We start from the raw sequence: 22,390 nt of genomic DNA on the forward strand, positions 1-22,390 counted from the left end.
TGACTCCCACAAACAACATTAGAGACCAGCTTTAGAAATGCAGTTGAGCTTTGGTTAAAAATATACTTCTGGCTATGGGCTTCCCTGGTGGCTCAGGTGGTAAAGAATTTGCCTGCAATGTAGGAGATGTTGTTGATCCCTGGGTTGGGAAGGTCCCCTGGAGAAGAGAATGGCTATCCACTCCAGTACTCTTGCATGGAGAATTCCATGGACAGAGGAGACTTGTGGGCAACAGTCTATGAGGTTACAAAGAGTCAGACATGACTGACTCACACACAGACTTCTGGTTATAGTTTAGGATGAAACTTAGGTAAGGTAAGAGCAAAGCTTGATATTAGGATTTTGTTGCTCAGTTTGACGTTGGTGATCTTGCCAAAGGATATTTGGGGTGGTTTTAGGCATAGGTCAGAGTTCAGAGAATGGATTTCTCTCTGAAAACATGAGTGTTTGGTATGATACAGTTACCCTGAAAGTAGAAATGCCAGTCTGGGCCAGATTACCCTTGGACATTGTGACATGTTTATTAGTGACTGACCAAGGAGACTTAACTAGCAGCTTCCCAGCTCCCAGACTTCGAGTAATTTAAAAGCCATAAACATATAAACTATCTCTGGGATGAGTCCCTAGGTGACAGTCTCACGATGTTTTATAGAGCTTGTAGCTCTGCCACACACAGAGGGAGCCACGGGGATGTATAGAGATTTTACTGCCCTCTATGCTTTCTCAGAGTAACCTTTGGAAAAAGTCACGCTCAGCCAAGCACTGGTGTATAGAGACATCCAGAGGGAAAGAATAGAAACTACAGGAAGGTCGCTCCACTATAGTCTTCTCTCCCTCAGCTTCGAGTGATGAAGAGCTGGCTGGGACTCTGCACAGAATCATCTTTGTTTCTCACCTGCCTTTAACTTTAAACCAAATTGAGGCATTCCTGGAGTTCAGGGCAGAGAAAGAAGCAATGCTTTCAGTTCTGTTCTCAACAGTTGACGATGTTGCTTCTGTTAGCGGACACCTTCACTCTCAGACTGTCCCACTCTCTGATTTTTTTTTAATTGTCATAAAATACATACAGAATGAAATTTACCATTTTAAGTAAACACTTGAGTGGCATTAAATACCTTCACATTGTTGTGTAAACACCTCACCAACCATCTTCATAATGTTTCAGCTTCTCAGACTGAAACTCCATATTCATTAAATAATTATTTCTCATTCCTCCCTACCCCCACATCCTGGTCATCATTATATTACTTTTTTTTCATGACAAACCAGGTGTCAATCTATTATAATCTGTTCGGGAGAATAGCAGTTTGCTTCCTACCCTGTGATGGGGAATCTTGAGGACATAAAGGATTATGCTTCTGTGCAGAAGTGACTGAGAAAATCACACTCAGCCATACTTGTTGTTGAATACCCCTGTACACAAATGAAGAAAAACACTGTAAGTAGGAGGGCTTTGCTTCTGTTTCCTCTTTTTCAGACTCTGATGTGGAGTTGATTGCAACCTTGCCAAGAATCATCTGGAGTGATGTATTTCACTGGGCATTTTGAGTTCAGGATGTTCCTCTACCTAAGGAATTGATCAGGAGCAGGAATGGTTATGCTCTCTATGCACAGAACAATGCCCTATTGAGAGACTATCTTTGGGGAAAACGTCAGAGTCCTTGGGAATTTAGAGAAACACTTATTCACATATATAGAACATGGATTCCATCAGTTTGACTGGTTGGCTGGGGTTTTGTCCTGGGAGGAGGATGCCAGCAGACACAGGATGACTGACCCATAGTGGGGGATTCCTAGCAATGACACAGAATAATTATAATTCTGATTGATAATTGATTTTGAGAAGACAAGAAGGGAACTGCTTTTGTTATCATCCCTATTTTTTTTTCTTCTTCTGGGACCCAATCCCTTAGATTTATCAAGACCCAGAGACACTCTGAGAGATAGTGAGGGACAGGGAGGCCAGGCATATTTTGGGTCAGTCCATGGGATCTCAAAGAGGGGGACATGACTTGGTGACTGAACAATAACAAGGACACTTTGAGTGTGATCTGATAGTTGATAGAACGGTGAAATCATGCAAAGAGATGGCGCATTCAATAGGAAGAGCTGGTCTAATTTATAGAAGGAAGGATGTATTAGAAAGGGAAATAAACTAATAATGAGAATTTGGTGGGAGAAGGAAGAGTAGGGGTGAAGTTAGGAATAACTGAGAAGGGATTTAAGTGATCGCATAGATTGGAGCCAAAGGTACTGTTTCCTTGTTTTGACCCCAGATTGTGTGTGAATGGTGGTTCGGTTAGAGCATAAAGATTAATGACCAAAGGTTAAAATTTTGATAGTTAACAAACTAAGATTTCTAAGAAGAGAGAAGGCAGTTACATGCAGAACACACAGAGCTACATTAAAACTAAATAGGAACCCTTGCATATCTATTAATAGCTTGCAAACAGAGGGCTAAAAGGTGATATGGATACAATTATTGATGAGGAGGCTAGAGATAAAGAGAAAGATTCTGTTTTGGTCCTGGTTTTTCCTGAGAAGTGGGGAGCATAGCATCCTCCTGAGATGCATGGAAATTTTGTGGGGATGAAGTTTGTAGAAATCAGTGAAAATTTAGAACATATACTAAAGAGAATGTGTTGGAAGAAAGGACTGTTTGGAACAGCCAGAACATTTGCTTAACAAGTTTTGAAGACATAGTTCACATTAGAGTTGAAATTTTTGTTGGCGCTCCTAGTTAATAATGGGCTTCCCAGGTGGCTCAGTGGTAAAGAATCTACCTGCCAATATAGGAGCTGCAGGAGACTCAGGTTAGATGCCTGGGTTGGGAAGATCCCTTGGAGGAAGGAATGGCCATCCACTTAAGTATTCTTGCCTGGAAAATTCCACGACAGAGGAGCCTGGAGGGCTACAGTCAGCCCATGGGTTCACAAATAGTCAGACCCGACTGATTGACAAAGCAGCAATAGCTAGTTAATAATTTTCTCCAAGATCACCTTATATCTCAGGTGGAGGGAAAGACATGATGGTGTATGAATTTCTGGTTTGGAAGCTTCTGTTAATGTAATGAATTGCACTGAAGAAAATGCTCTCTTTAGACTTGGTTCTGTAAAGATTGACATTTATTCATTCTATGCTTAGAGAATGAGGATAATTGCAAAAGTAGTGGAGACCTTTTCTCTCCTTGATATTTACAAGTCTTTTAAAAGATGAAATGGTTCAATGTAACTAGTCAGGATAGGACCATTTTGCTGGGCAACAAATGAATCCTGAACTCTCAGTGGCTCAACACTTAACACTTTCGTGTTCTGTCCAGGCCTAATTCACTGAGAGATAGTTGCTCCTCTAGGACAGCGCTCTTCCAGACAGCTACTCGTTAATGCAGTTTGCCTCACTGGGTGGCCCTGCCATCTCGGTGTGTGTCTTCCAGGCTTGCTGCAGCAGGAAAAAGGAAACTGAAAAAGTCCTGGCAAGGAGCATATTGACTTCTCAACGTTTCAGCCTAACTGTGACACACATCCCTTCCTGTTTAAAAACAAAGGGGCTGGAAAATATGGTAGTAACGTTTGGATTCTTAGTGATTAGCAAAGAAACCAATCTCCCATTTCAGGGGCTTGCCAGGTGGTGCAGTGGGTCCACCTGCCAACAGAGGAGACACAAGAGATGCAGGCTCAGTCGTTAGGTTGGGAATTTCCCCTGTAGGAGGGAATGGCAATCCACTCCAGTCTTCTAGACTGGACAATCCCATGGGCAGAAGAGACTGGCAGACCACAGTCCGTGGGGTCACAGGGTTGGACACAACTGAGCGACAGCACTGTCTCCCATTTGGAATAAGTTACTCGCTAAACCGTTGAATACTGATATATATGCAATGAACACCTGAGGCATGCCTATGGAGTCATTTGGGTTAAATCAAATCCTTCTGAAGGTAGGAGGGACTTTCTAGGATATGCAGGACTTGTGACCTGGCCCCAATTTGGATTCTTTTATCGGGGTTCCTTCCTTTAGACTTGCACTGTGTCTCTATCTCACATGATTTTCCATCTCATTGGTTTGCAATTGGTCTAAAATTTCCCATTCAGATTTGAATGTGCACACTTTCTGACTGGATTACTCACCTATCACCAAGTTAATTTTTGTTTGTGCCGGATACTTCTCTATCCATTAGCTAAAGCACAAATCGGCATCCTCCAAAACTATTTTGAATATATTTTACAAAAACAGTGCCCCATGAAACACTGCCTGGGAAATTGTGTGCAAGATGGCTCTACAGTGTGCCTGGAAGAATTTTATATCCCTTCTTGGCTTTAGACATAGAAAATAATTCATTTTGAGAAGAGCCCAGATTACACTCTAAAGGGTGCCCCTGGAATTGTGCAGCACTTGGTAGTAATTTTGGAATGAGTCCTGTCTTTCTGTCACTCTCATTTCTCATAACTCATTCTTTTCTCGTTGGTCATTATCTCTCACAATAACAGCTCTACCTTGCCTACAGTACTTTGGACTAAAACTTTGTTAAAAAAATTTTGGTTGTTAGGACTTATTGTTTAGATATTTTAATTATTTGGCCTATTGGTTATACACTCTATATCTGAAGCTTTACAGAGAATTCTTCTACTGAATGCAGTAACTCAAAGTTTTTCCATCCTCTGTGATTCTTTAAGTTGATTAACAATGCCCCTTTGAGGGCTTCCCTGGTAGTCCAGAGGTTAAGAATCCACCTGCCATTGCAGGGGATATGGGTTCAATCTCTGATCCGGGAAGGTCCCACATGCTAAGAAGCAACTAAAGCTGTGTGCCACAACTGCAAAAGCCATGCACGATGACCACGGAAGCCCTCACACCCAGAGCCCGTGCTCTGAAGTTAGAGAAGCGGCTGCAGTGAGAAGCCCGAGCTCCTCAGCTAGAGAGAAGCCCTCACTCGCTGCTACCAGACAAAGCCCACGTGCAACCACGAAGACTCGTTGTAGTAAAAAAAAACCTGAGAAAATAAAATAAAAAAGTGACTATTTTTTAAAACACCATCCCCTTGATTAATAGTAATTTATAGAAGCAAAGAAGTTTCTAATTAAAAAGCTGTAGTCATCATTTAATCAAATTGTGACATTTTATGAAAGATGAACCAGAAAGGGTCCAGAAAGCAAGAGGTGAATAATATCCTTAAAGTCACACATTTTAACTTCAAAATCATTACCCTTCCTATTAGTCACACTTGTTCTTAAGCTATAAATACATTTTGTTTTATCTTCTCTACTCACAAAAGTTGTTACCCAAGGTTACTCTTTGGCTCCAGAGCTTCTCCATGGCATTTTTCACCTCTGAGTTTCTGAGGGTGTAGATGAAAGGGTTTAATATGGGTGTTACCATGGTATGAAATACAGCCACCACTTTATCAATAGGGAAAATGATCATGGGCTGAAGGTATGCAAATATACAGGGTACAAAGAACAGGACCACTGCAGTAACATGGGAGGCGCAAGTGGAGAGAGCTTTCTGCTGTCCTGCAGTGCTGTGTGTTCCTAGAGAGCAAAGGATGAGCACATAGGACGTGATAAGAATAGAAGAGATGAGCATACACATCAGCCCACTGTTGGCAGCAACAAAAAGACCACAGATGTGAGTGTCCATGCAGGAGCGTTTCAGCAGAGGGAAAAGGTCACAGATGAAACGGTCAGTGACACTGGGGCCACAGAAGGGCAACCAGACTATAAGAAGAATTTGGATCAGAGCATGAAGAAATCCTCCAGCCCCAGGCATGGCTACCAGGAGGCCACGCACTTGCCTGTTCATTGTGTGGCTTGCAGATAGCCACAAAGTGGTCATAGGCCATCACCATGAGCAAGAGGATCTCAACTCCTCCAAAGAAATGCTCTGCAAAGAGCTGAGTCATACACCCACTGAAGGAGATGGCTTTCTTGTGAGCAAGTAAGTCAAATATCATCTGGGGGGCCATGGTAGAAGAGCAGCAGTGGTCTATGAAGGACAAGAAAGACAGGAAAAAAATACGTGGGGGAACCTCAGGCTCTGCTAGTGGTGACTGTCACAGTGATGAGTAGGTTGCCGGCCACAGTGAGAAAGTAGATGAGGGTAAACAGAGCGAACAAGAGTTTCTGTACATCTGGGTTCTGTGTCAGGCCAAGCAGGAGGAATTCCGTCACATTGTTCATTTGCTCCATGAATCCAGTCTGGCATTGAGATAACTGATTTCTCTGAGAATAGCACAGGGGTTACAATTGTGAGGATCAATTTAGACCAATCTCAGTAAATTTTCTCAGAATTACTTTCTGTAAGACTTATAAAAACATGAAGTAGATAAACCCAAGACTTAAACTTGGGCCATATTGTTATTAGCCACAAAATGAACACATAACTGTCTTCTCTCTCTCTCACACACACAGCCCTACTCACACACACATGCACATACACATTCACATACACAAACACAGTTTCATCACTGTTGACATTCCAGGCATCTTTCTATAATTGTACGTTGATGGGTATCCCCCCCCCCAAATGCTCATGTATTTTCTCCTGTAGGAAAAGAGGAATAAAAAGAGGACCCGTACAAAGGAGCAGAGGCTTGAGTTCATGAGAATTTACTCCCTTGTTTCCCTCTCTAGTCACTTGTGCTGATGAGGTTAAGCTGCAGAATTTATTATTCTCACTTTTAACTAGTTCCAGGGTGAATATAAAACATCAGGTAAATTCAACTCAAAATTAGGGGTAATGTAGTCTCACCTCAGAAAAAACTGAACTGATTGAATCCTTAAGGCTCCAGTAAGGTATAGCTTCTTTACCTAAGGTATACTTCTTAACAAGGTATAACTGAGGGCTTCCCTGGTGGCTCAGGTGGTAAAGAATCTGCCTGCAATGCAGGAGACCCTGGTTCAGTCCCTGGCTGGGGAAGATCCCTTGGAGAAAGAAATGGCAGCACACTCCAGTATTCCTATCTGGAGAATCCCATGGACAGAGGAACCTGGCGAGCTATAGTCCATGGGTTCACAAAGAATTGGACATGACTCAGCAACTGTACTTTCACTTTCGAGGTATAACTGGCAGTTAGATTTGTGAATTTATATTACATTCAAATAAGCTTTGTGAATTTATATTACATTCAAACTTTCTAAGATACCATCACACAAGAAGTAAAACGAATATTCTGAAATGGATAAAATAGCATGATGCAACCGAACTGAACTGAACGCAACATCCCCCAGATTTATTTGAAACATTATGAGTCACTCAGTTCAGTTCAGCTGCTCAGTCATGTCTGACTCTTTGCAGCCCCATAAACCGTAGCACGCAGGCCTCCCTGTCCATCACCACCACCTGGAGTCTACCCAAACCCATGTCTATTGAGTTGGTGATGCCATCCAACCATCTCATCTTCTGTCATCCCCTTCTCCTCCTGCCCTCAATCTTTCCCAGCATCAGGGTTTTTTCCATGAGTCAGCTCTTCACATTAGGTGGCCAAAGTATTGGAGTTTCAGCTTCAACATCAGTCCTTCCAATGAACACCCAGGACTGATCCCCTTTAGGATGGACTGGTTGGATCTCCTTGCAGTCCAAGGGACTCTCAAGAGTCTTCTCCAACACCACAGTTGAAAAGCATCAATTCTTTGGAGCTCAGCTTTCTTTATAGTTGGAGAATTTTTTATCATGTTTAGGTTTCAGAAGAATTTTACAAATCAAGCTCAGTTTAGGGAGGACTATGAAAAATTCTCTAGATCTCTTTAGAAAACAGGTACTTTTAAGGTAAGGAAACTAAAGCACTATAATTTGTTTTCCAGTATGTGTTCTGTGCAGTCAGGTATTTCTAAATTCTGTTTTCACTGATTAGCAGCTATGTGATGTTATGTACACACCTTACTCTTACTGCACCTAAACTTTTTCATATACAAATTAAGAAAAATAACAGATAGTATGGAGGAATTGAAGAATATTATTATTATATAGGTCAAAATGCTATACTAAAAGTAAAATGCATAACTTTCCACATACTCCAAATTGTTGATGAGTATAAAAGTGAAGAAACAGAAACATCATTATTCTTATCCTTGAAATACTTGATAATTATAGTATTTAGAAAGAACACAAATGAGAGAAAATAAGTGAATTGAGTAATCAACTCAAGAGGTTAGAAAAGCAACTAATTGTATTCAGAAAAAGTTGAATGCAGAAATCAATATATTAAATAATATAAAACTAGTAGACTATAAATGAATTCAAATTTTTTTTAGAGTTTTAAAAATATGAATGAAATAAATAAGCAGATAAGCTCAATAAGAGGCAAGTATGGTCAAACTGTAAAAGGCCATTATTTTTAAAGAAAATTTGAAGAAATATTATGTGTAATTCATAAAAGATTTTTTAACAACTGAATAGATATTTTTCAAATAAAGCCTATCTTTTATGCCATCATCAAATAAAATAAAAAGAGATAGAGAAAAAAGGGTAGCATGCATTAAAGACTTTCAATAAAACAGATTTCTTCAAAAACAGAAAATCAAAAGAACAAATATATATATATCTAATCTCTAGGTGGGGAAGAGCATTTTAAGCAAAATTCAGTGCTATAGAAACTAGGACAAAGCTAACAGATTTAACTACATAAAGGTATAGAACACATTGGAAAACTATTTGCAACAAGTATGATAGATAACTATTATCATAGATGTAGTTTTTACAAAAGAGTTCTACCTACACAATTATAAAAATTAAGAAAACTTTTTAATGAAAAGAAAATTCTTAGAAAAGAACATTAGATCCCTTAAAAAAATCCCTATTTCATAAGCCATCAAGGAAATGCAATTTAAAAACAGTGAAATACTTTAAATTGGAAAATGAGCAAAACTTTATGATAGTTATACTAGTACTGTGTTGATGTAAAATATTCTGGAAAGAAGTTTGCCTTTGTATAACAAGGGCTTTTTAATTGGTCATGCCCCTTGATCCAGTACTCCTTATTCTTCGGAATCTATTCTGTGTAAAGATTATGGACAAAAACTGTGCATGCAGGCTATATTTCATGTTTTGTATGATAATGAAACTTTGAAAACAATTCAAGTGTCTACATAAAGAGGAACAATTAAGCCAATTATAGTTATGAAATATCAGGTGAACGTTGAAGTTATTTACAAAAAAACTAATGGTGTGAAAAAATTCTTCCAACATAATATTAAGTAGAAAGCACAAGATACCAGGCAACTTCTTTATTATGATCTAAATGGTCCAAAATGAGGTATAAACATAGAAAAGTACCTGAAAGAAATGCTCTAAAGACTAGTAATGCTTATTTGGATTATGGATTTAAGATAAATTTTGTATTCTTTTTAAATTTTTCTGATCTGAATTTCCTACAAAGAGAATATATTACCTTTATAATAAGAAAAATAATTTAATAAAAGAGATAATATTCTGTGTGACTCCTTTTCTCAGTATGTTGGTCACTATTTATAAAAATCTGTGACAGTAAAAAGAGATGTTTAAACCTACTGCTGCTGCTGCTAAGTCGCTTCAGTCATGTCTGACTCTGTGCCACCCCATAGACGGCAGCCCGCCAGGCTCCTCTGTCCCCGGGATTCTCCAGGCAAGAGCACTGGAGTGGGCTGCCATTTCCTTCTCCAATGCGTGCATGCATGCTAAGTTGCTTCAGTCGTGTCCGACTCTGTGCGACCCCATGGACAGCAGCCCACCAGGCTCCTCCGTCCACAGGATTCTCCAGGCATGAATACCGAAGTGTTTAAACCTAACTCACCTGTAATTTGAATACCCTAGTATGAGATGGTTGGCATCACCCATTCAGTGGACATGAACTTGGGCACTTTCTGGGAGATGTTGAAGGACAGAGAAGACTGGCGTGCTCGCTGGGGTCGCAAAGAGTTGGACATGGTGACTGAACAGCAACAACAAGGTATCACCTTGAGAAAACGTGATCAAGAGACCACAGATTGTACTTACCTCTTCAGATGCATTTGGGAAATAAGTGACATGCTCATTTCACAATGAGGTGTTACTTGTAGAGCGATCATTGACCTATCAACAACTGCTGCTTTAAAGTTTATTCACTTTTTGTCTTAAATGGAATTTTCCTTTTCCTTACTTAATGATTTGAAAATGACTGCTGAAAGAGAATTCTTAAATAATGCTGAGTTCATGGACTGGGTTTTAGGTTTGCTTTATTGGCTCATACCATTATGTGAGTGAGGCACACACATCTTGGCTCAGATAACAAATTTCTTTATTCTGCGACCTTCCAAATTGTTAGGCTTCAAAGGAAAGTGATGGGAAAAAGCCTAACCATTGGAGGAAATTTCCATTTATGCCATTTGTCAGTCTTTCTTGTGCCCAGAGGAAGTGTATTAAAAAGAGCCACTTGACCTGAGATCTATCCTGACTTAAAGCCCTCGAAATAGCACACTGTTAAAGTAGAAAAAATAGGAATTGCAAGCACCATAAAATCAGCAACAAATAAAAGTTGATTAGAAGTAGCAATTCTATGAGCATAGCTCTTTCAAATCTTTTTCTCACTAAGCCTTTGCTCAGCCTATAGATATCTTCTTTGGTTCCTAGGAGTCTGGATCCAAATGTTTTGGAGGCTCAAAACCACACAGCTTCTGTGATCTGGGGATGGTTACGCTTATATGGTCTTCCTGGGTTCATCTTTACCAACACTTTCAAGTGTGGTGACAGGGAAATATTTAAATAAGTATTACTCGAGTGCAAGGAGTTAGGGAATCTCTGATCTCTCAACTCCCAGAGGTTTAGAACTAGCAGCTTCAACCAAGATGGCAGCCACACCAGTTTATCCGTTCTCTCTTGTGGCCATGGCATCTGTGATTAAGGAGACGAGGGACAGGCATCTGGGCTGGGTTTGCAGCCCCTCTGACTGTGTTTAGAAAATGATCTTGGACTCTGGGACCCAAGGCACAGAGGTCCTAGTCATGGGATAATGGATGCATGAGCTCCCTAGTGTTCATCAGTTCAGTTCAGTTCAGTCACTCAGTTGTGTCCAACTCTTTGCAACCCCATGAACTGCAGCATGCCAGGCCTCCCTGTCCATCAGCAAAACAGCCTTATTCATACCTGTCTCACAAAATCCCACGGATGGAGGAGGCTGGTGTCCATGGGGTCGCAAAGAGTCGGACATGACTGAGCGACTTCACTTTCACTTTCACTTCCACTCACAGAGTTGGAGGAGGGATTGAGGAAGACAACGTGTGGAAATATTTAATGCCCTGTAGATAAAGGCATGTAGGCTAGAGCAGTTCAGATGGTAAAGAATTTGCCTGCAATGCAGGGGATCTGGGTTCAGTCCTTGAGTTGAGAAGGTGCCCTGGAGAAGGGAATGGCAACCCAATCCAGTATTCTCGCCTGGAGAATTCCATGGACAGAGGAGCCTAGGGGGCTACAGTCCTTGGGATTGCAAAGAGTCAGGTACGACTGAGCAACTGCCAGCCTAGAGAAACTGCTTTTAGTAATAGAATAGTGAATCATGATTAACTGTAAGAGTTTTGCTGCCTCTTCTGTTTGCTAACTGTGTGATCTTGGGCAAGTTCCTCAGCCTCTTTCTTTATACCTGAGTTCTCACACTTGTAAGAAGAGGGCAATAGGAGTACCTGTCACAGGATATTGTGGGGTTTCTATGAGTTAGCACATGTAAAGTGCTTACAATGGTGCTTGGTGTAAAGCAAAAGCTCATTGGTGTCTGTTGTCACTTTCTGTATAGGAAACCAGAGCACACAGCTTGACTGATTCAAGTTTCTGCAAAGAATTTTCTCAACTCACGTACATGGCTTCTTTATTCTTAACGGTTGGTAGAGTCTGGTTGGTAGAATTTCTTAATACAGAAATTAAGAAAGAAGGAAAGTTAAGTTTTAAAGTATTGAATACTGATTCATAAGTCGTTATAGTTCAGAAATCTATGGATGTTCAGCCATCTCTCACTAAAAAATCTGACAGTGTAGTTGAGTCCTAGAAAGGTTGTAGGAGATTCAGGAAATGTGGATGCAATGAGAACTGACAGATACTGAGCACTCTGTATTTACATCACAGTGTTACATGTGGTATTTCATCTAATTCTCACATAATCTCCTTGTGGGATATATTAACCCTACTTTATGTAAATGAAAATTGATGCTTACTTTGAGTATCTTTTGACCAAGATCTAAAAGCTAATAAGTAGACGTTGGATTGAAATACAAGCTGGTCTAATTTCTAAGCTTGAGCTCTAACAATTAGGTTATTGTAGGGCACTGGACATTGATTCCGTGATGAGTTTCATGCACTGGGATTGGTGGGGGAGGAGGTGGTGATTCAGACCAGCTGTGCATTATTTAAAGGCTTTGCTTTCACCACAAGCGGCAGGAAGGACATATTCCTTAGACAGACCCCCTGTGTAGCACTGATCAGAAAGGACCATTGAGAAAAGAGAATATTTCCCATCTTCCTTTCCACATTTGGCCCCCATCTGGGATGTCTTCCTAAGCACTCTGTTGGGAGTTTTCATTCTGGAAATTTCCTGATGCTTTCAGAGTAGAAGGGAAGACTGAGCAGATATTCATACCTAGGACCAGGGATATTCTCTATATCAATGGGACATGGTGGAGTCCTAGAGAAATAATATACCAAAGACACGAACCTGGGTATTGATAATCAATTCTATTTACTGTAAGATTTCAGCTTATCACTGAACTTATCAGAACCTGCAAAACAGCTTAAGGACAGCTTAAATAAATAGGGGTTATTGGGAGTAACACCAAAAAATAGAATATAAAATTATCCATTAGTGCTTTATGCATAAAAAAATTTCCTGAAATAAGTTGAGAGAAAATTTTGCATTTCTCCACTACTATAATACTATTGATCATCATTTATTGAATCCTGGTTAAGCTGTATAATCTTGGGTAAGTTATTTAACTTCTCTGTGCCTCAGTTTCCACTATCTTATACAGAGATAAGAATAGTACCTCATAGGTTGATTAGAATCAAGTTAGGTACTTAGGTACTATCTTGGGATATGGGATTGAAGATGAGTGTTTTTCAAAATGGGAGAAAGTTGGTCATATTTAAATGCCAATGGGAAGAACTAAAAGAGAGGAGATGAGGGAGGGTGAGAAATTGGGAGAGAGGAAGAGAAGAGGAAGGAGGAAGGGAAGGGAAATGGGAGGGGGAAGGGAAGGAGAGAGAAAGCTATAGATACAGGGGTGAGAAGGGAGTAATTAATAGAGGCGTATTAGGTATGGCAGACAGTTGTCCACAGAGTAGTTATTTCTCATCTTCTTTCTTTCAACCAAAGCTCCCTTTGTTCTGGTGCCAGGGGGCCATGTGTTTGGGGAAACTGTGGTCCAACCCCAGTTCATAGTGTGAATCTGAATTAGTTTAAGTAATTATGACTGTTTTTCTCCTTTCTAGTGATAAACTTTGGGATAGGCATGTGACACAGTTATAGCTAAGAAAAAAAGCTATGGATATTCTTTTAAAAATTTTTGATTGAAATTTAGTTGATTTACAATATTGTGTTAATTTCTTCTGTACAGCAAAGTGGCTCTCTCTCTCTCTCTATATATATATGTACATATATATATATATATATATATATATATATATATTCTTTTCCATTATGACTTGTCACAAGATATTGAATATAGTTCCTGGTGCTAAATAGTATGACTTTGTTTATCCATCCTGTTTATAACAGTTTGCCTCTGCTAATCCTGAACTCCCATTCTGTTCCTTCCCTCCCCTTCCCACTGTCCCTCCTGGCAACCACAGCTCTGTTCTCTAAGTCTCTGAGTCTGTTTCTGTCTTATAGTTTTGTTTATTCATGTCATCTGTAATTTTTTTATTAAAATTTTTATTAGCGTATAGATGATTCACAAGGTAGTGTTAGTTTCAGGTGTATAGCAAAGTGAAGCAATTATACATATACATATACCCACGCATTTCTTGGTGTCATATTTTAGAGTCCACATATAAGTGATGTCATATGGTATTTATGTTTCTCTTTCTGACTTACTTTTCTTAGTATTAGAATCTCTAGGTCCATCCATGTTGCTGCAGATGGCATTGTTTTATTCATTTTGAAGGTTGAATAATATTCTGCTGCATATAGGTACCAGATCTTTCTTTATGCATTCCTCTGTTCATGGACATTTAGGCTGTTTCCTTGTACTGGCTGTTGTAAACAGTGTTGCTATGAGCGTAGGAGCGCCTGTATCTTTTCGAATTCGTTTTGTCTGAGTATATGCTCAGAAGTGGGATTGCTGTGTCCTGTGGCAACTGTAGTTGTGTTTCTTTGAGAAACCTCCATCCTATTTTCCACAGTGGCTGCACCAATGTACACTCCCAGCAGCTTAGTAGGAGGGCTCCCTTTTCTCCACATGTGGGTGCACTTCAGAGTGCTGCTTCTCTGTTCCTAATTGTAAGAATTGAATCACCAGTCTATGTCTGACGCAGGATGCAGCATGCTTGGTGCTGGTGCATGGGGATGACCCAGAGAGATGTTATGGGGAGGGAGGTGGGAGGGGGGTTCATGTTTGGGAACGCATGTAAGAATTAAAGATATTAAAATTTAAAAAATAAAAAACTAAAAAAAAAAAGAGTCTTGAAGGCAATTTATTTTCTTTTCTGAATAATACTTTTTCACAAGGGAATGCCAGAATTGCCAGTTACGGGTAATCAGTGGGATTTTGGACTGAGCAGTTAGCTGAAACACTAAAAGAACACACTGAAGGGTGATTTGCTAGCTTGTAATTGAACTTCACCTGAAACTGCTTTTTCTTACGAAGGACATACATTATTGAGATCTAAAATACCCTGAATTATGTCAGATAATCATTCTAGTATGTTGGGAAATGAGCAGAAGAGTTATTTTATCAAATAGGAAATCAAATGTAAGAATATGTGAACGCAGCAGTCATTGCATGTGCGAACAATGGCTGGTTCGCCCTCGAGCCCTACCTTAGGGCCTCCTGAAGAATATCGAAACCTCATGGCTGAAGGAGTCCCTCCCTATGATCAGTTATTGGAGGATGCCTAAAATCAGTATTATTTACGAATGGTGGCTCAAGAGTGAAAAGCCGTCTCTCAGTCTGGTAAGTAGCAGCATAGAAACCAATTCACTGAAGAGGAAAATGTAAATCTACTCAACGGATAGAATTAAGAGTGCTGTTCTTTGTGGAATGAGAAGTGGATTATAATTGTAGTGGCATTAGATGGATTGTACTGATTTTTACTAAGTATCCAATGGATTCGTAATAGAGTCTGCAAAATGGGCCTTACGGTAACTGGAGGATAAGGGGAACCCTGGATTATATCAAATGAGGGGATCTGAGTGAAAATTAATTCAATAGAAAGATCAGATCAGATCAGATCAGTCACTCAGTCGTGTCCGACTCTTTGCGATTCCATGAATCGCAGCACACCAGGCCTCCCTGTCCATCACCAACTCCTGGAGTTCACTCAGACTCACGTCCATCGAGTCAGTGATGCCATGCAGCCATCTCATCCTCGGTTGTACCCTTCTCCTCCTGCCCCCAATCCCTCCCAGCATCAGAGTCTTTTCCAATGAGTCAACTCTTCGCATGAGGTGGCCAAAGTACTGGAGTTTCAGCTTTAGCATCATTCCTTCCAAAAGAAATCCCAGGGTTGATCTCCTTCAGAATGGACCGGTTGGATCTCCTTGCAGTCCAAGGGACTCTCAAGAGTCTTCTCCAACACCACAGTTCAAAAGCATCAATTCTTCAGCGCTCAGCCTTCTTCACAGTCCAACTCTCAGATCCATACATGACCACAGGAAAAACCATAGCCTTGACTAGCCAGATATTATAATTGTTGCTAAAAAGGGAGCCAATAAATAAATCATAATGTACCTGTTTTTTGGGTTAATAGGGGAATAACTGGTAGGATTAATTTGATTTCAGTGAAGTCTGTGACAATACTGATTTTGATAATCAAACATGTTAGGACATTGAATTAAAATCTCACCATGATATTCATCTGATCATAGCTGATTTGTTAGAAGAGGAACTAGAGTAGTTAACAATCTATGAATTGTTATATAATCAATATATTGATACCTTTCATAAAGTTTAAGCTTTAGTTGCGGCAGGAGATAAAACAGTTATCAAACTCATGCATCCTTATGAACAAGTGTGTGGTGAAATATTTGGTTAACTGAAATGCTTCTTTTAAAAATGCCTACACCTCATTCGATGATACCATGTATTAGCAGTTTGGCAGGTGGCCATCTGTTTTTTTCTGTTCTATAAATGATATATGCAGGAGATGAATAATTATGAGTGATTTTAATGTAATGGCTTGACCAGGAGTCAGAGGGATAGAATCTGTGGATTTCTGGGGCATGGTTTTCTGAAAAGTCTCAGAAATTTAATATAGCATTGGATATATTAAATACTATATTTAATATAGTATTGGAGGTCTTATCCAATATAATGTGCTAAGTCGCCTCAGTCATGTCCTACTCTTTGCAACCCTATGGGCTTTAGCCCAACAGGCTCCTCTTTCCATGGGGTTCTCCAGGCGGGAATACTGGGGTGGCTTGCCATGCTCTCCTCCAGGAGGTCTTCTTGACCCAGAGATTAGCCTTGCATCTCTTGGGTCTCCCGCATTGGAAGGTGGGTTCTTTACCACTAGCACCGTCTGGGAAGCCCATCCAGTACAATACAACAGGAAAATAAAATGAAAGGTATAAAGATGGGAAAGTAAAATATAAGAGCATCGTTATTCACAGATATTATAATTTTATATATAGACTCAAGGGCTCAGCTGAGCGGAAGAGAGAACTGAGTTGTCAGGTGACAGAGGAGTGAATAGATTAATAAGCCACAAATGAAAGCAGCAGCCTTAATCATTTGCTGACATAGTATAAGTGACAGGTTAAAACTAGAGTAAGTGTCATCTTCCCCCTGTTCCATTATCCCCCATGAAACACTGTGTAGTCAAGAGTCAGGTGGATATGGGAGTCGTTTCGTTGTTGAGGGAGCCCTGAACAAAAGTTTCCCAGAATTTTATAGACCTGGCACAGGGGAGAGGATGAAGGCATGGAAAGGGGAAAGGACCAGCAGGAGTGGATGTAAGATGTAAATCCTAGCTTACCAGTAATTATATAAAATAGAAATGGTTTAGCACTCCAACTAATAGGCAGAGATTGGCAGAATGGACAAAATCGTGATTCAAATATATTTTCTCTACAAGCTTCATAATTCAAAGACACAGATAAGTGGAAAGTGAAAGTGGCAAGAAATAAATATTATGGAAATAGTAACAAAAAGAGAGGTGAAAGAACAGGCAATGCAAATATAGGACAAAATAAACTTTAGGCCATAAATTGTTGTATAGACCAAGAGACATTTTATAATGATTAAGCAGTCAGTTACTCAAGATGTAATAGTCCTGAACCTATATGTATCTCAGCCTCCTCTGGTGACCTCAGTCAGTGAGTACATTTTCTTAGGGATATTCCACCTGGATGAAACGCCATGGTGGCATCATTTAGAGTCCGTGCCTCAGCTCTTGATACCCGAGGGCTTGCATGAAGAGCACTTTATCACATACTTTTCCAGACCAAGAATGCAGGCTGTTAAAGTGCAGGGAAAGAGCCAAACAGGTGAAAATGTGTTGTTCATGGATGAATTCTCCCAAATATCTGCTTCTAGACAAAATCTTAAAAAAACAGAGATAATTAATTCCTGGGAGGATAATGCCTTAGATAGAAAGGTTGGTTCTTTGATGTTCTCAGTATCCTCTCTAAACACTAAGATTCGTGGAGAAGATGTTTCCTCATTTTAAGAGAAGCCTAAGAAGGGCTTGTTAGGTAACAGAAATATTTGTGTCTTTTCTTCTATATCCATAGACTAGGTTCTGAAGATCAGAAGATTCCTTGTAGTACCTAAGACTTTGGGTTTCAAATTCAATATAGCATTTTCTTTTCTTTTGACTTGATTTTCCAAGGTATTGGAGCATGCTGAATGTATTTAAATAAATTTGTATCATCTTGACAGAGATGCTTTCTGTAGAATTATCCAGGCAGTGGGGACTTGAGAAATATGCGTGATTTGACATTACAAGTAATGGTTATTTCATATTTCTAAATACCCTGGGCATTCTTCTTAACTACAGGAAACCACGGTAAGTGAACTAGAATTGCTGTTTCTTTAATTGAGTTTTTATAGTGCTGCTTTTTTTCCAAGGGATTTTTACAGTGAAAATCATTAAAGATTTATTCTCTGATATTTTATGGGGGATTACTTTTAGATACCCTGGGATCTTTAGCAGAAATATTTGTTCTCCTTCCTGTATATGGATTTATTTATAATTTATCCAGAATAGGATTACAATCTGTGGATTCTGAAGACAATTTTTAAGTCCGCATGGGACTGAGGGGAATGTCAGCATTTAGATTATGTTTTTTGAAGGAATTTGTCAGCTCATATTGAATTCCAAATTGAGAATGTATAAATTTATAGCATTTACAAGGGAAAATGTACCCTTTGCTGTGGTTGGGGATACACATTAAACCCCAAGTTCTGAGGCACTTTTTATTCTGATTATTTTCAAACTTTCTGGGATCTTCTAACCAGGCAAGATCTTATTTCTGCTGAAGTGGATGTGGTCCCTGCATTATAACTGAACTTTTGCATCCCTGACCTAAGACTTAGACCTTTCTCTTAGAGAGTCAAGACACATATTGCTGAAGATAAGAGATGAAAGTTAATTTTCTTGGTCAGCCTAAGCTGATTTATCTTTCCCCCTTGTATACACTGGACTTAAGTCATCTTATGGGAGGTAAGGTGTGGTGGGATAAAAAATCACTGTGTTGGGCATTAAAAGACTTGGATTCTTATTTACCACTAATCAGCCGTGTTTCCTCTCTGGGCTGCATCTTCCTTATCTTTAAAGAGCATATGAGTTGATAAAATGCAAGGTACTGGAATAATTTTCTTTTAAACTTTTTATTTGTATTGGGGTAACACTGTTGTGATAGCTTCGGGTGACTCAGCCACACATATACACGTGCCCTTTCTCCCCCCACTCCCCTCCCCTCCCGGGTGCCAGGCAACACTGAGCAGAGTTCCCTGTGCTGTACAGTTCCGTGTGTTGATCCATTTTAAACCCAGCAGTGTGTACACGTGTATACCCGTGGCGGATTCATGTTGATGTATGGCAAAACCAATACAATACTGTAAAGTAAAAAAAAAAAAAAATAAAATAAATCCAGCAGTGTGTACATGTCTACCCCAAACTCTCTAACTATCACTTGGTACTGGAAGAATTTTAGGGCACAAAAATTCTGAACTTGTTAAATAGATCCTGAACTCATTAACATCTGACTGTACATCACACAGTTTAGCCAAATAACTGCCATGGATTACACATGGTCACTTTGTCCAAACTCTGACATGGCTGATTCCAAGAAGTAAACTAGCCCTATACTGGAGAGCTAAATTCCAAAGAGCTAGAGGTAGACATCCTGATTTTTTAATACAGACTGCTCTATTTTATTTTGGTATCATGACTCGGGCAAGTGGTTTACCTTCTAACCGCATTTCCTTATCTTTAAAGTAGATAATAGTTTACCAACCTCATAGGACTGTTGTGAAGGTCTTGTAAATGGAATAGTGAATGTAAAGCTGTTAGTATAGTGTGAACACAGCAAAGGCGCAACAACATTTAATTAATTGATTATTATAAGAATCATATGGTGAAAATTAGAGAACGATCTAACTTGGGCTAGCAAACCAGACTGTGGGATAGCTACCACGCGAAAAGCTCGAACATAAGACACCGCCAGGACTGAGCACAGAACAAAGGACGGAGCGGAAAAAGCCGGCTGCAGACCATTCCCCGCCGGGGACAGGCAGCCAGAGCCGTAAGGACTGGAAAGGGGCAATTGCAGACCCAGAGAGACTTTACGTACCTAACTGCAAGCAGGCTCCTTTGCTAAGACTTCTGGGGGTGCTGGACAGTCACAGTCTGCCTCACGGGGTGCGCCAGCGGTCCACCCAGAGAGCTGAGCGGCAGCGGCGGAAAAGGTGACAAGCCCCGGCGATCGCGCTCGCCAAACTCCTGAGCTACTCGGACCTGGGAAGGGCACAAAGCGCAGTCCCAGCCGCATTTGTGCCTCTGAGGGCTGCCTGAGGGCCGAACCTGAGCGGCTTGGACCGGGGAAGTGCACGCAGCCTAGGGCCGGCCCCAGACGGTTCCCGGCTGAGCATCGTAGAGCCGGAGCGGTTTGTACGCCGCGAGAAAGGACAGGTCAAGCGGGGCAGAGATACTGTGTACACACGACAGTGCTATTTGTTTGCAGCATCCCCCCTCCCCACAGCGCGACTGAACTAGTGAGCCTAAAAACCAGCAAACAGAAGAAGTTAAACAGAGGGAACCACCTTGGAAGTGAGCCCACACGGCCCATAACATCAGAGAAGAGCCAGATATATTTTTAATTTTTAAATATTTTTAAAATCATTCTTTTTTTTTTTTTTTTTGCCTTTTGCTTTTTTTTTTCTTTTTTTTCCGAGCTTTTTTTTAATTGTTAAGTCTTCTATTTCTCCTCTAATTTTTATTTCTATAACCTAGTATTACTATTTTTTAAAAAAAAAGACTTTTTTTTTTTTTAAGGCAAACACCATATATACTCTTTGGATGGTTGTTGGTGTTTTGTTTTTTTGTTTGTTTGTTTGTTTTTTAATAATTCTTTTTTTTTCTTTCTTCCTTTTTCCTTCTGCTTTTCTTTAATATTGTATCTTTGAAAATCCAACCTCTACTCCAGATTTTTAATCTTTGTTGTCAATTTTGTACATTTAAAAACCCAAACTTCACTACCCAAGTTTACCTGAGAGCGAGATTACTGACTTGTCCACTCTCTCCTCCTCTGGCCTCTCCTCTTTCTCCACCAGGTGGCCTCTGTCTCTTTTCTCCCCCATCTCTTCTCTATCCAACTCTGTGAATCTCTGTGTGTTCCAGATGGTAGAGAACACCTAAGGAACTGGTTACTGGCAGGATTTGTCTCTCTCCTACTCATTCCTCTCTCTTATCCTCCTGGTCACCTCTGTCTACTTCCTCCCTCTCCTCTTCCCTGTATAACTCTGTAAATACCTCTGAGTGGTCCAGACTATAGAGCGCACATAAGGAAGTGACTACTGGCTAGCTTGCTCTCTCCTCTCTTGATCTCACCGCATCTCATTCCAGTCACCTCTAACTACCCCCTCCATCTTCTCTTCTCCTTGTAACTCAGTGAACCTCTCTGAGTGTCCCTCAAGGTGGAGAAACTTTTCATCTTTAACCTAGATGTTTTATCATCGGTGCTGTATAGATGGAGAAGTCTAGAGGCTACTGTGAAAATAAAACTGAAAACCAGAAGCAGGAAGCTTAAACCCAAAGCCTGAAAACATTAGAGAACTCTTGAATTCAGGGAACATTAAGCAATAGGAGCTCATCAAATGCCTTCATACCTACACTGAAACCAAGCTCCACCCAAGGGCCAACAAGTTCCAAAACAAGACATACCACGCAAATTCTCCAGCAACACAGGAACACTCCCCTGAGCCTCAATATACAGGCAGCTCAAAATTATCCCAAAACCTTTGATGTCTCATAACCCATTACGGGTCACTCCATTGCACTCCAGAGAGAAGAAACCCAGCTCCACCCACCAAAACTCCAACACAAGCCTCCCTAACCAGGAAACCTTGACAAGCCACTGATAGAACCCCACCCAAAGTTAGGAAGCTCCATAATAAAGAGAACTCCACAAATTATCAGAATATAAAAAGGCCACCCCAAACGCAGCAATATAACCAAGATGAAGAGACAGAGGAATACTCAGCAGGTAAAGGAACAGGAGAGTTGCCCACCAAACCAAACAAAAGAGGAAGAAGTAGGGAATCTACCGGAGAAGGAATTCCGAATATTGATAGTGAAAATGATCCAAAATCTTGAAATCAAAATGGAATCACAGATAAATAGCCTAGAGACAAGGATTGAGAAGATGCAAGAAAGGTTTAACAAGGACCTAGAAGAAATAAAAAAGAGTCAAAATATAATGAATAACACAATAAATGAGATCAGAAACACTCTGGAGGCAACAAATAGTAGAATAACGGAGGCAGAAGATAGGATTAGTGAAATAGAAGATAGAATGGTAGAAATAAATGAATCAGAGAGGAAACAAGAAAAACGAATTAAAAGAAACGAGGACAATCTCAGAGACCTCCAGGACAATATGAAACGCTCCAACATTCGAATTATAGGAGTCCCAGAAGAAGAAGACAGAAAGAAAGATCATGAGAAAATCCTTGAGGAGATAATAGTTGAAAACTTCCCTAAAATGGGGAAGGAAATAATCACCCAAGTCCAAGAAACACAG

At 40.2% G+C, this 22,390-nt stretch overlaps 1 pseudogene; it reads right to left on the reverse strand.

The window, feature by feature from the left end:
• Positions 1–5,253: 5,253 nt before the first annotated feature.
• Positions 5,254–6,244, reverse strand: LOC138420914 (olfactory receptor 4C5-like; annotated as a pseudogene).
• Between the last annotated feature and the right edge of the window lie 16,146 nt (positions 6,245–22,390).

Source organism: Ovis canadensis, chromosome 15 (assembly GCF_042477335.2).
Source record: "Ovis canadensis isolate MfBH-ARS-UI-01 breed Bighorn chromosome 15, ARS-UI_OviCan_v2, whole genome shotgun sequence".
NCBI lineage: Eukaryota > Metazoa > Chordata > Mammalia > Artiodactyla > Bovidae > Ovis > Ovis canadensis.